The following is a 16,012-nucleotide window of genomic DNA, read 5'->3' on the forward strand; positions in this document are numbered from 1 at the left end:
CCTGAACCATGCCACCCCATGCACCGACATTGTGTACTTTGGTTCTCCAGCCACTCATTGCCTGATCGTTAAATTCAACCACTGTGGTAGTCTCTCATTCTCAGCTGCTCTGCAATTACATATTCAGTTATTCTTTGTGTTACCAGTATTTACCATGTCTCCTTGTGCTTCAAAGATCACTACTCTCTGGTTCCCCTGCCTGCCTGTGGGCTTGTCTACCTCACCTGCTCTCTTGTCCTCAGCCAGCCATGCTCTCTTCCTCATTCATCTGTCCTGCTCAGCTCAGCTTTGCCATCCACCATTCAGCTCGGCCTAGCTCTGCCATCCTCCATCGCCACTCTACTTTCTCCTTTGCCTGCCATCCTCATCCTTTGAACCCAGGCCGCAGTGGTAAGGACTCAGCCTTATGTGGAATGTACTCTTCCCCCCGCCCCCTTTTTTATTATGAAAACATAACTTTTTTTTACATATTTATACATAACCATTAGAAGAAAAAAGCAAGATACAAGACATCCAACTAAAGTTTAAAACACAGATGAGAAAAAAAAAGTGAGGTAACCTGGAGGCTCTAGCACGGCTTCTAGCCTACAGGGCCCCCACCAACTCAAAGAAATCAGGAGGGTTAGGCTTAGTTCCATCAGCATTTTTTTACAATTTCCCCCTTTTTTCTCCCCAATTGTATCCAGCCAATTACCCCACTCTTCCGAGCTGTCCCAATCACTGCTCCACCCCCTCTGCCGATCCAGGGAGGGCTGCAAACTACCACATGTCTCACCAGCTGCTTCTTTTCACCTGACAGTGAGGAGTCTCGCCAGGAGGACGTAGCGTGTGGGAGGATCATGCTATTCCCCCCAGTTCCCCCTCCCCCTGAACAGGTGCCCCGACCGACCAGAGGCGGCGCTAGTGCAGCGACCAGGATACATACCCACATCTGGCTTCCCACCCGCAGACACGGCCAACTGTGTCTGTAGGGGACACCCGACCAAGCTGGAGGTAAAACCGGCAATCCCCTTATTAGTAGGCAATGGAATAGACCACTACGCTACCCGGACACCCGTCAGCTATTTCTGTACCAGGCCACATGCATCGTTTAATTGGTGAGAAAACTTTCACTCCCCATTCTTCCAGCTTTGCCAGTATCTTCCAGTCTTCAAGATAGACAGGCAGGTTGATGAAGGACACCATCATGTCATTGTTTGTGATGTCTCTGACATGAATCATAGCCCATTTCACTTGCACACCATCCATCAATTTGGATTTCCCCTTTGCGTACTTAATTGTGACTTCAAAAGTCTTCTCTCCTCTTACTCATCCCTACACATGCAGTTGTCCCTGAGTGAGTGACTGCCTGAGTGATTGATGGAGTTGCGCTTTCAAATTGATTCGGCGCAAACAGTTCTCTATTGCGTCATCACCTGTTAACGGAACTGTCAAAACAGCCGCTTTTAAAAATGTAGTAGCGCAAAAACAGCCGTTTAATAAATGTCGCGGACCAGCCATATACTAGTCTAGTTTTTTTTCCGTATTTTTTTCCATTCAATCGACTCCGACGCTGTGCAAAAGTCTTATAATGGCAGGAAAAAACACCAGTTTTTCCGTCAGTGTGCACGTGTATTTCCCTTCTCCCGGTAGGTGAAAAAAGGGTTTGTCTCCAAGTTCGAACACCGCAGAAGGGGAGATACATACGCCTGGCGGACATCTGCACTCTACCGAGTGCACTCCTCTAGTGGATTACTGTTTTTCTAAAAAAAAAAAAAAACTGTTATGATGAACACAGGATATTACCTTGGTTACAGTATTGCAATATGGAGAGCCAAACAATTCAGAAGCTGTCAAACTGGACACCACCTACCCAGTTGTTTAGCGAGATACTATGTCCAGTAGGATCACCTGCATGGTCTGACTGGGTAGCTCTAGTTGTTCAGGAAGTGTGTGTCAGTACAGCGAACCATGTATACTATATCTACATACTATCCAATTAACTCTACACTGAAGCAACAGAATGTTCATTGAAAATATTCATCAGCAATTGACCTCGTCAAACAATACTGCATACAGTTAATCTTATTCACCCTTCTATGTTCCCCTCTCTTCTTCATTATATAGTTTTAAACTCCCAACTGCTGCAGAAATATCTGGTCTTATTCACAAATCCAAATCTTGTCAGAGCTGGTGCGGCCGGGTAAAGACTGCGGACCCAAAAGCAGACTCAGGGACACAAAATAGGCTTCGATGTCTTTAAAATCAAGAGAGCAGATAACTTAGAAGCAAAACATGGAATTAAGGAACCGATGGGGTAGCAAAAAAACTCCAAATGTCAAAAAATCCTTAGCAATGGTACAGGCAGGGATCAGGCAGATATCCAAAAGGTCAAAAACTGGCAGAGTTCGATACACGGGTGAGCAAGGGAACACAGCACAGGTACAGGCAGGGATCAGGCAGACTCACGTGGCTAAACAGGCAGAGATTGGCGACAAGAGACAAGGCAGAGCAAAGTGTCCAAGACAGTAGGCGAAAACTCAACCCAGCGACAGGCGTGGGTCAAAAACCAGGAGTCCAAAAGTAGAGGGCATGAGCAAGATCTCCCTCCGAGCGACGCAACAATCTAGCAAGGAGTATAGCTCCTGGCATGGCTTAAAAAGCCATGGCTGACGAGAAGAGTGGCAGCAGATGCGGTAGAGCAGGAGCTGTTTGTGGGCTGTCTCATCTGTCCATCAACCAGGAGACAGGGCAGAAGGGAAAACCTGGCCTGGCGTGCACGGAGCAGCACATGCACGCCATGAAGCGGGCTAGTTCGGCCGGACTGTGACAAATCTGTTTACCTTCTCTACCCTCTTTAATAACTGATATCATACATTCCTCCCTTACCTCTGGTCTTGTTCCCTCATCTCTCAAAACAGCTGCAATAACTCCAATACTCAAGAAACCTGGTACAGACCCCAACAATTTGAATAATTTTCGCCCAATCTCAAATTTATCATTTCTTTCTAAAACACTTGAAAGAACAGTTGCATCTCAGGTACACGCTCACTTGACTAACAACAATCTGTTTGAACAATTTCGGTCTGGTTTTCACTCCATGCACAGTACGGAGACAGCCTTGGTGAAAATCACTAATGATCTTTCGATGGCAGCTGACTCTGAGCTCTTAATCATACTTGTCCTTCTTGATCTGAGTGCAGCCTTTGATACCATCTCACACAACAGCCTCATAGAAAGACTAGCTTCCATTGGAATAACTGGCACCCCCCCGAATGGTTAAGATCATATCTCTCTGGCCGCACTCAGTTTGTCCAACTTAAAAATTTGAGATCTCAGTCCTTTCCTGTTACTACCGGTGTTCTCCAAGGCTCTGTGTATGTATTTATTATTTACCTACTTCCTCTTGGCTACATTTTCAGGAAATCTGGCATTCAATTTCACTGCTATGAGCATGACACCCAGCTTTATCTATCCACCAAACCTACCTCCACTCTTCCGTCCACTTCCCTTTCTGACTGCTTACTAGAAATTAAATCCTGGTTTTCATACCACTGCCTCAAACTTAATAGTGATAAAACTGAGGTCCTTCTAGTTGGCACTAAATCTACTTTGGCCAAAACTGATAGTTTTTCTCTTACTATTGACAATTCTACAGTTCCCCCATCGCCTCAGGTTAAGAGTCTAGGTGTCATCCTGGACAGCACATTATCTTTTGAAGCCCACATCAACAATGTTACTTGGTCTGCATACCTCCATCTACACAATATTAATCATCTTCGGCCGTCACTTACACCTAAAAGCACCACCATACTCACTCACACCCTGGTTACATCCCGTTTTGACTACTGTAATTCTATCCTCTTTGGTCTTCCCCTAAAGTGTCTTCACAAGCTTCAATTGGTCCAGAATTCAGCTGCCCGTATCATTACCAGAACTACTTCCATAGATCATATCACTCCTGTTCTTCAGCAAGTCCATTGGCTCCCTGTTAAATACCGTATTGACTTCAAGATCCTGCTTCTCTTCCCTTATTGACTTCTCTTACCGTATTGACTTCAAGATCCTGCAAGAACCTTTAAGGCCCTTAATAACTTAGCTTCTTCATATCTTTCTGAACTCCTTCATATCCACACGCCCTCCCGCACTCTCAGATCCTCTTCTGCTCTCCAACTCACTACACACAATTGGCCCGCTTGACTACCATGGGGACTAGAGCCTTCAGGCGTTCTGCCCCCCACCTATGGAACTCTCTCCCACAAGAATTCACAACATTGACTCTCTTTCAACCTTCAAATCCCATCTCAAGACATACCTTTTCAAACTGGCATATTCAGTCTGATCCACGCGTCATTGAATTTTGTGCAGATGTTGATTTTATACTTATGTTGCATTGACTTTTTATTGTCTACCCTGCTTTGTTTTGATTTTATGCTGTCTGATACAGTGCTGCTTGTTTTTTTTACTGTGTTCTGGAAGGTGTCCTTGAGTGCTCTGAAAGGCGCCCACAAATAAAATGTATTATTATTATTATTATTATTATTAACTTGGGCAAACCAATGTGGCATATGATGGTCAACGATGGCAGAAAGTAGGCTACTCAGAATGAAGAAATATTCATTCAGGATTTTATTAGTGTAATTGAAAACACTGACACTACCACAACATTGATATTTGAGACTGGAAGAACACAATTAAATGCTGGTAAAATTTAATCTAATAACCATGGCAAGAAAGAATAAACAAATTCATTCAATAAATCCAAAATATATTGAAATCACTGAACAAATAGAAAATGTATAAGATAGGCCTATATTAAGAAAAAAGTAGTAAACTACAACATCTTACAATATTTATTAACAACAGCAACCTTGGTTAGTGTTAGCCCACAAGTGACCTGGTTGCAAGAGTATGCACAGTTTGCATAGTTCTCTCTATTGTAGTGACACACACCTCCTGAACAACTAGAGCTACCCAGTCAGACTGTCAGGTTTATGCAAAAGTGGATGAATGACCTAGAATCCTACTCGAGGAGAAGGAACTTAAGGCTAATGGGAGTCCCTGAATCTGCACGAGAAAACGTTCGCCTTGAAGTAATAAAGATTTGCCAGGTTGTCCTGCCCTGCATTAAAGATAACCTTGTGGATGCCATTGACACTGTTCATTACCTTGGGAAGAAGCGACAGTCCACTGATGATACCAGACCCAGAGGTATCATTCTCCAGTTTGTCTCGCGTGTCTGCAGGGATGTGGTGTGGAAGGCAGCGAAGAACTCATCATTCTTGAGATATCGTGGTTTGCAGTTCAAGGAGGATTTCTCCAAGGGGGACCCAGAGAGGAGGCAGAGGCTGTGGTCTGAAGTGCAGAGGGCTCGTGCAGCAGGGAAGACTGCGTCCTTCGCTGGGGCTAGAGCTTTCATTGACGAAGAAGACGAGATCATCTTAACTGGTTGACTACGTGTGAGATTCAGTTTCTTCCTCCTGTGAAGATTCTCCCTAATAAGGTGGTTGACTCTCTCACTTTACAAATATGGAGGGAAAATTGCTCCAATCAGATTCATTTTAGTTAATGTTGACAGTTTACCACTTTGTTATATGGTTCTACTTGTATGTTGTTGCAATAAGGAGCATTTTATTGTGGCCGTTCTAATTACCTTACCCACATTAAGAGTATAACTTGGCTTATACATTATTTTCAAACAGGTATTTTTCACATAATTTGAAAAACTGCAGTGCTGCGTTAGCTACTGACTTATTTTCCAAGGTTTTAAGCCTTTTCTACATCTACACAAAAGAGGTTATAATCAACTTTTCTTCCCTTTTTATATAGTTTTTTTGGAGGGTTTTTTTGTGTTCATGTCTATTTCTATTCTCTCTTCAAATGCCAGGGTGTTAGGAAATTATGTAAAACGTATGGCCTTGTTTTTATTTGCCAAACAGCTAAAAACTGATTTTGTATTTTTTAAAGAAAAACACTCACTTGCCAAAGATTGTAATTTTTGGAGGTCACAATGGGAAAATGACATTTGGCTGTCTCATGGATCAGAGCATTCTGCATGGGTATCTTGTTTAAAAACCAATTTTGGAGGAGGCATTTTGCATCCCAACTTTGACACTTATGGTCACTTTGTCTATTTGGTTGTCAAGGTTAATAACATAATTTTGATTGCTATTAATATCTATGTGTAACCCACATGATTACATGTACCCTGTGACGTATGTAAGTTCCACGAGTAGCCTCTAGGAGGCACACGAGCTACAGAGTTTAAACCATGCAAACAACCGTCGACAATAGAGAAGAGAAATACGGATATTTAGAAATACGGACAACTTTGACTATGGATACCTGAATTATTGATATTTGAACTACGGATATTTGAGCTACAGGACATTTGAACTACGACAAAAAAGATCCCTCCCACGAAGCTTCCTTGGTGAGCCGCTAGCCAAAGCTAAAAAGTAAACAGCTTTCTGTGTTCCATGTAATCATAGCCATTTACGTAGGATATCTTGATTTTATCCAAAGACAGATGATCTCCCGTTGAAGGAAGAAGGAAGACTCTTTTCTCTTGTGTTTTGTACGCTGCTGGAATCCTGGTGAGATAAGAGTTTAAAATCTTGAAATCTAAAGACTGACAATTTTCCATTGGTTGCTAAGCTAAGCTAACCCAGCTAAAACGTATATCTATGATCCTTAGCAGTTCCCATATGATTCAGAGCTTTAAAACCAGTCAGGACACCCGGTCCATAGGGTTTATTTGATGTAGGAATGTTAGACATTTTAATATAATAATATGCTTGTTGTTAAAAAAAACTGTAAGCTCCAGTTGCCACTAGCCACCGAGCCAACTCGGGCTACATGGCATGCATGGAACCCATAGCAGCCAGCTAGACGTGAATTCACGTTGATAGTGCCGCAGCCTGGCTGCGATGCCATTGTTTTTAACTGTTCTTACAGCAATAGGCTGTTGTCATTCAGCCGCATATTAGTTATATGTAGGAAATGATTTAATTCTGAGAATTGACTCTAGATTTGGGTATTTTTATTTTGTTTGTAATTGTTTGATAGAGATTGCAATTAATAAGGAATCTGTACAATTTTGTGCAGACTGTTTTTTTAGTACCCCGAACAACCCCCCTTGCTACACCCTTTTGGAACCCTTGGATACCCCCTTTGGATTGCCCCCATCATCGCCCTGGATTTGGATTCATCATCATCGCCTCTACATTAACTTGCCCCTGTGATTGTGGTAGGATCTGGACATTGCACCTTGCACAGATTGGAAGACTGAATCATTCCCCCTTTTCTTTTCTTTATTATTTTCTTTGAGTGCACTCATACTTTATTTTGGATTATTTTCTTTAATTTGTTAGTGTAGAATATGGCTGCATAAGTAATATATTAGAAGGGTATAAAATAGAATATAGATAGATATAGACAATACATAGAATATTAGGAAGAACTTTTAAAAAGTATAATAGAGTAAAAAAATATATATATAACACATCTAATTTAGTATTGATATTGAAATAACTTTACATTGAACTGTTGAAATAAATTGGTTTTTTTATTGTAAACTATACCCACGAGTGTGTGTGTTGTCTTTGGGGTGAGTACTAGAATCCGGTCTAGAAAAAAACCTACACCAATCTCCACTGAACTTAGACATTAGACTGTAAACTGTCCCTGCGCAAGCATAGGCCCATTCCCCTGTCGTGCAGGTTACGTATGGTTTCAATTCTAAAGCGGGCAATGATCAGCTACTTGATTCTTTGGAAGGTAGACTGGTTTATTGGTTAATTAAATTTCCCGATGCTTACTTAGTGATAGGGGGGGACTTCAATGTCGTTATGGATGAGGTTAGTGATAGATGGCCTCCAGGTCATCTCTCAAACTCCAATTCTACATTAAAGCTACTTATGAGCAGGTTTGACTTAACTGATATATGGAGGGATAAATTTCCAAATAGTAGAATGTACACATGGAGCAATAAAGACTGCTCCAGACGATCACATATAGACTCCTGGCTTGTCTCTAAAACTTTAAATTAAGACAGTATACAGTCAAGAATTTAAGAACACCATTAACAGATCACAGAGCTGTAACCATTAGTATTAATTTTTTCTCTGGAGAATATGGGTTAAAAAATTTCTCCTACTGGGAAATAAACAGTTCCCTATCAAATCACAGCAGTGTAAAACAAGAGCTGAAAAACGTATTACTCTCTACTGGAACAAAGCTCAAAGAGAAGGATTTTTTGGAACTAATTGGGAGCTCCTTAAGTTTGAAATTTGTAAATACTTGAGGAATTATGGCAGCCTGCTAACTAAATCCAGGCAAATCTCAGAAGAGGTTATTTCACAAATCACATCCCCGTCTAATGTCCCACCACAAAATTTATCTGAAGAGGAGTGATTAAAATTAGCTGAGTTACAAAGCAAATTAGATGACATGTATAAAATGAAAGCAGAGGGAGCTTTTGTAAGATCTAGGCAGAAATGGCTAGAGCAAGGCGAGCAGATGTCTGCATATTTCTTTAATTTAGAAAAATCACAAGCCAAGTATAATTTTGTCCTGCAGTTGAATATTGCAGGAATGGATACTGATAATAAGAATAATATCTCAAAGTTTTGTTATGAATATTAGGTAACACTTTAGTATGGGGAACATAAAAAAACTTAATTACTAGTGAATTAGTTATGATCAAGATGTCACTTTAGTATAGGGAACATATTCTAAGTAACAAAAACTTAATTTACAGTAATTTAACACTATTAACACTTGTAGTTTTGTGTTTTGTTATGTAAGAACAGACCATATTCATTAAGTGTTAGTAAGGGAGAATAACTCTTCTTGTGGTACTACCACCTTATAAAGTCCATACTAAGCAAAGCATATTGAGATGGTACTACTAATAAGCAATAATTCTGAGGTTATAGAGGGAAAACTCATAGTTAATGGCTTACTGGTTGTATAATAAGGCCATGCAGAATAAGGCATTAATGAGTACATAATAATGACCAATTAAGAGCCAATATGTTGCTAATTTGCATGCTAATAAGCACCTAATTAGTGGTGATTACGTTCCCCATACTAAAGTGTTACCAAATATTATTATTCTTTATACAAATCTAAGTAAAATGGGGATGTTATGTCAACATTTTCTAAATAATTAGATGGTGTAAATTCAATGAGCCTGGAGGATAAGTTAATTTGTGATTCTCAAATTACTATTGAAGAAGTTATAGATGCCATAAATCATCTAAAAAATGATAAGTCACCAGGGAATGATGGAATCCGCTCTGAATTTTATAAGCTTTTTTTCCGAGTTGCTAGCACCATTCCTTTTGAATGTATTTTTAGAGAGCATTGCAAAATCTACACTTCCTACCAGCATGACACAGGGTGTAATTTGTCTAATGCCTAAATTGAAAAAAAGATTTGCTTATAATTGCTATTGTGTTTGCCATGAGATTTAAAAGTATTCTGAACTCAATTATAGATGAAAATCAATCTGGATTTATGAGTAACAGACATATTTTCAATAACATAAGACTTGTTTTTGATCTTATTGATTATTTTGAACTGATTACCGATGACAGTTTTGTATTTTTTCTTGACTTTCACAAAGCCTTTGACACAGTTGAGCACCCCTTCATTTTTTATTGTCTTGAAAAATTTGGATTTAGAACATACTTTTGCAATGCAATGAAAACCCTCTCTGCAAATGGGAACAGCTCTGTAATATATATATATATATATCTTTATATATATATATATATATATATATATATATACACGTGGATTTATTTAATTCATATCATGAGTTAATTTATTTGTTGAACTATCAATTCATCTATTTGTCCATTTATTTGTTGGTGATAAAGCCTTGTGCATGTTTTTTGGACTCCCCTGGTAAAACCTTATTAGGGAATTTTGCTTTTGTGTACAAGTCTAAAAATATGTATAACAAGAAAATATGAACTGCTCATGTGTGCTATTTTGAAATCGTTTCATTTTGATGGTGTATCGGAAGCACAATGGCACAGGTATTAAGTAAAATCATGTCGTCGGTCTTTTATCTCTTATTATGCATGTTGACTTCATTCTGCTGTATTTACACCCTGACAGCAACACTTAAAAAATAATAATTTATGTTCAGGATGAAATGATTCATTTTTGCCTGAAAACAGAATTGGTGCACAGGATAGAAGCTCTGACATGTTAGACCGTGTTTGCAGCTCAGACTTTTATTTCTTAAACTTAATGTTGTTCTTTGTGTTCTTGATGCTAGACAGAAACTTTGCAAATATCTCGTGTCACTGTTTTTCTGTTATGTTATTGTCTTAAGATGTTTTTGACAGACTGATACTTTCAATCAAGCTCCTTTCTAGATATGAATATAAAGGTTCAAACAAAGACTGAAACAATATCAAAATCATGGTAAAACAGACCAACTGGGAAAATGTACAGCTTCTATTTTGTCTATGTCTGATAGTGTTTGTTTTCAGTGACATACATTGTGCAGCTTGAATAGCATGATTGTAGTTGCAGGCTCTTCTAATTTTTATTATATCCTTTCTGATTTGACTTGTGGTCGATAACATAAATGTTCTCAGGCATTGAACAGCCTAGAGCCCCAATTAGTCATTCACGCAGAGTAGCAAGTTGAAGTACTTCTATTACTACTACTACTGCTACTACTACTACTACTACTGCTGCTACTACTACTACTACTGCTGCTACTTTTAGTTGCTCCCGTTAGGGGTCGCCACAGCGGATCATGCGTTTCCATCTCTTCCTGTCCTCTGCATCTTCCTCTGTCACACCAGCCACCTGCATGTCCTCCCTCACCACATTCATAAACCTCCTCTTTGGCCTTCCTCTTTTCCCCCTGGCAGCTCCATATCCAGCATCCTTCCCCCAATATACCCAGCATCTCTCCTCCACACATGTCCAAACCATCTCAAGCTTGCCTCTCTTGATTTTTCTCCAAACTGTCCAACCTGAGCGGTCCCTCTAATATACTCGTTCCTAATCCTGTCCTTCTTCATCACTCCCAGTGAAAATCTTAACATCTTCAACTCTGCCACCTCCAGCTCTGCCTCCTGTCTTTTCATCAGTGCCACTGTCTCCAAACCATATAACATAGCTGGTCTCAAAACCATCTTGTAAACCTTCCCTTTAACTCTTGCTGGTACCCTTCTGTCGCAGATCAATCTTGACACTCTTCTCCACCCACTCCACCCTGCCTGCAATCTCTTCTTCACCTCTCTACTGCACTCCCCGTTACTTTGGACAATTGACCCCAAGTATTTAAATTGAAGCAAGTTGAAGTACCGGCATGCTAATTATCTACCAAGATAAGGAAATTGTTACCCAGCATTATGGCATTATTAACAAAGAACACGACATGATCATAAATATTTCCAAACCAGCTGTTTTAGAGCTTCACCCATCTGATATGAAAGGCATCTGTTAACCCTCTGTTGTCTTTTACTGCAACAAACAAAATGTAGATAAAATAAGAACCAACATTAAATTGCTGCTTCAAGATGCAACTCATGATAAATTATACGGCTCCAGGGTGAAGAGGTAAGTTTAACCTGAGATTAAAAAAAAAAACAACACTCAGTGAGCAAATGCAAACTACAAAAATGTTAAAATATGTTGTACCTCTGTTGTTAGCCTTTATGTTTGAGACTTCTTTTTTGTGGAACATCAAAAATAGTAGTAGTGAACCTGATAATGTGACCATAGGAGTTAGTGACAGTGTATCTGTACTCTTGATGTTACTTTCATGTTGGTGCCTGCAAAAACTGTTTGTGTACCAAATTGTGCAAAACTGATATCAAATTTGTTCTGTATATATTTTGAGTTTATGTTGTATGCCCTTTACATGGCTTGTTTTTATGTCTGTTACTGTTGGTGTGGAATTCAACTGATCTGATTAAATAAATGTTTCAAATAAAAACACGCCGTTTCTAACATTTACTCGATCAGACAACAGAAATGACGAGAAATAACAAGTGGTGCTTTACATACAAATCATTATGTTTTCTGTAAGCTAATGTTATTTGTGCAGATCTCTTCTATCTCTTGTTAAAAAGCACATTAAAAATATAGGACACACTATTTGCCTTACTGTAACACACTGTGCACAAAAATCGGGTTGTGTACATTCCTTGTTCCATTATTCATACAAAGCCTCAGCAGTAAATAATCACTACTGAACACCATGAAACCAACTTGTATATCAGAAATTTCCTTTATCTCTTTTATAAATGTTGGGTAGATCAACAAGCCAATGATCTACAAGCATAGAATTAACACTGGATGTCTTCCACACAGAAGGCTTTAATTCTTATTGAGTTTTCAGCTTTCATAGAAAATATATTTGATGATGAAACAAAAAATCAGGATGAACATGATGGAGCTGGACGACAACTATATATGCAGGACTACTCATGCACCACAAGTGTGCATGGGTATAATCAGAAATCAAGTTTAGACTGTTACGCTGCACTGGTGAACAATAGTTTTTGTTTTTTCTAGGACAGAGCAATGAACTTCACGAAGGAAATGATGTGACCAACACACATCGCAAATAGCGATATGACGCGCACGATCACGCGCAAGTTACAGGCGGTCATTTTGACCGGTCATTGTCGTTTTAGGTTTAGGTTGTTTCATCAAGGCAGGAAGGAAGACAAGGAGACTTGGTGGTGGAATGAGGAAGTACAGCAAAGTATATAGAAGAAGAGGTTGGCAAAGAAGAAGTGGAATGTGCAGAGAGATGAAGAAAATAGACAGGAGTACAAGGAGATGCAGTGTAAAGCAAAGAGAGGAAGAGAGAGGTGGCAGAGGAAAAGACGTATGGTGAGTTGTATGAGAGGTTAGACACTAAGGAAAGAGAAAAGGACTTTTGCCGATTGGCTAGACAGAGGTACCAAGCTGGGAAGGATGTGCAGCAGGTAAGGGCGATCAAGGATAGAGATGGAAATGTGCTGACAAGTGAGGACAGTGCTGAGAAGGTGGAAGGAGTACTTTGAGGCAGTGTTTCTCAACCCAGTTCTCAAGGACCCCTATCCTGCGGATTTTCTTTGCAACCCTGAATAGGTACCTGTTTGTAGTTATTCAACCAATTAACAATGAATTATGTCAGATTTTGCACACCTTGTATAATTAAGTGCTATGAGATGATTGGTTGAGTAAGTACAAGCAGGGCTACCGATGCAGGGTTACAATGAAAATCTGCAGGATAGGGGGTTCCTGAGGACTGGGTTGGGAAGCACTGCTTTGAGGGGCTGATGAATGAAGAAAATGAGAGAGAGAGAAGGTTGGATGATGTGGGCATAGTGAATCAGGAAGTGCAGTGGATTAGTGAGGAGGAAGTGAGGGCAGCTATGAAGAGGATGAAGAGTGGAAAGGCAGTTGGTCCAGATGACATACCTGTGGAGGCATGGAGATGTTTAGGAGAGATGGCAGTGGAGTTTTTAACTACACTGCTCAAAAAAATAAAGGGAACACCTAAAAACACAATATAGACCTCGATGAATGAAATATTTCAGCTGAAAATCTTAATTTATTAGACAGAGGAATGTGTTTAGAGCAAAATAACCTAAGAATGATCAATGGAAATCAAAATCATTAGCCCATTAAGGTCTGGATTCAGAATCATACTCAAAATCAAAGTGGAAAATGAGAACATAGGCTGATCCAACTTCTGTGGAAATTCTTCAAGACGATTCAAAATGAGGCTCAGTAGTGTGTGTGGCCTCCACGTGCCTGTATGCACTCCCTACAACGTCTGGGCATGCTCCTGATGAGACGACGGATGGTCTCCTGAGGGATCTCCTCCCAGACCTGGATCAGGGCATCGGTCAACTCCTGGACAGTCTGTGGTGCGACATCGCGTTGGCGGATGGTACGAGACATGATGTCCCAGAGGTGCTCAATTGGATTCAGGTCTGGGGAACGTGCAGGCCAGTCCATAGCATCAAAGCCCTCGACATACAGGAACTGCTGACACACTCTGGCCACATGAGGACGAGCATTGTCATGCATGAGCAGGAACCCAGGGCCCACTGCACCAGCATATGGTCTGACAATGGGTCTGAGGATCTCATCCCGGTACCTAATGGCAATCATGGTACCTCTGGCTAGCACGTAGAGGTCTGTGCGGCCCTCCAAGGATATGCCTCCCCAGACCATCACTGACCCACCGCCAAACCGGTCATGCTGGAGGATGTTGCAGGCAGCAGAACGTTCTCCACAGCGTCTCCAGACTCTCTCACGTCTGTCACATGTGTTCAGTGTGAACCTGCTCTCATCTGTGAAGAGCACAGGGCGCCAATGGCGAATCTGCCAACCAAGATGTTCTCTGGCAAAGGTCAATCGGGCTGCACGGTGTTGGGCTGTGAGCACAGGCCCCAATTGTGGACGTCGGGCCCTCATACCATCCTCATGCATTCTGTTTCTCACTGTTTGAGCAGAAACCTGCACATTAGTGGCCTGTTGAAGGTCATTTTGTAGGGCTCCGGCAGTGCTCCTCCTGTTCCTCCTTGCACAAAGGACCAGATAGTGGTCCTGCTGCGGGGTTGTTGTCCTCCTGCGGCCCCCTCCACGTCTCCTGGTGTAATGGCCTGTCTCCTGGTACCTCCTCCATGCTCTGGACACTGTGCTGGGAGACACATCAAATCTTCTTGCCACAGCACGCATTGATGTGCCATCCTGGATGAGCTGCACTACCTGAGTAACTTCTGTAGGTTGCAGATACCGCCTCATGCCACCTCTAGTGGTGCGGGCACTAGCAAAATGAAAAACTAACCAAAGATCGGCCAGAAAAGATGAGGACAGGCAAATGGTCTGTGGCCACCACCTGCAAATCCATTCCTTTTATAGAGGTTGTCTTGCAAATTGTCTAATTTCCACCTGGTGGAAATTAGACAATTTACCAACAGGTGAAATTGATTCACAAATCAGTGTTGCTTCCTAACTGGACAGGTTGATATCTCAAAAGTGTGACTGACTTGGAGCTAAATTGCATTGCTTATGTGTTCCCTTTATTTTTTTGAGCAGCATAGATTGTTTAACACAATCTTAAAAAGTGAGAGGATGCCTGAGGAGTGGAGAAGAAGTATACTTATAAGAGTACATCTGTCGCCATCTTACAATGCAGTGACTGCAAACATTCCCAAATCCTCTGTGAATAGTACACATGGCCATTGAAACTTTAGTTAATGGTCATGGCAATTTACATATGAAACCGATCGTTGGTTCGGTTGTTATCCCAATGTATTATTTATAAGGGTGGGGATACCTGCAGTCAGTTTACACTGAAGCAGTCACTTAGATGAGTGATAAAACGTTTCTCCCAATAAACGCTGTGTCCAGATGAACTGATTCAAATCACTGCAGAGTAGCATCAGTGTCAGGAGCACCAGAGTTCATGGCTTTTTCCTTACCAGCTGCTATCGGGGGAAAGACAACAATGAATTAAAGGCACTTTACACCCACTTGAACAAGTTGTCTGGAGACTTTTAGCTTGTCTAGGGTTTATGAAAGTAATACAATTGTCTAACATGCCTTTCTCCCCTTTTTTTGTTCTTGCATCAATGAAAAGTAATGCTGCATGAAAGCCCCAAGAATCCAGGGGTATTTGGATGGACATTTTTTTGGCAAGACTTTGGATCATATTTGAACAGATTAGAGGTTTTGTTGATATGAACTGTGTCCATGCCAATACTGAGCAAGCATTTTCCTTATATTGTAACGTATGTCCAGATACGTAGAGCAAATGTTTCACACGTTAATTACAATGTCTGAATATGATCTCATGCTATATATTGATTATATATGGGCTCAATATTATCACTAGAATATCAATCCTATCTTTAGTGTATCAGCATTATTTCTTATTCAAACAAATATGGAAGAGTTCTTCTTTCAGCTTGTTCCCTGTTTCCCAGGGGTCGCCACAGCGGATTTGATAGTTTCCATCGGTACCCTGTGAGGGCACAGCACCGATGGC

The sequence above is a fragment of the Lampris incognitus genome, chromosome 1, assembly GCF_029633865.1.
Source record: "Lampris incognitus isolate fLamInc1 chromosome 1, fLamInc1.hap2, whole genome shotgun sequence".
Classification (NCBI taxonomy): domain Eukaryota; kingdom Metazoa; phylum Chordata; class Actinopteri; order Lampriformes; family Lampridae; genus Lampris; species Lampris incognitus.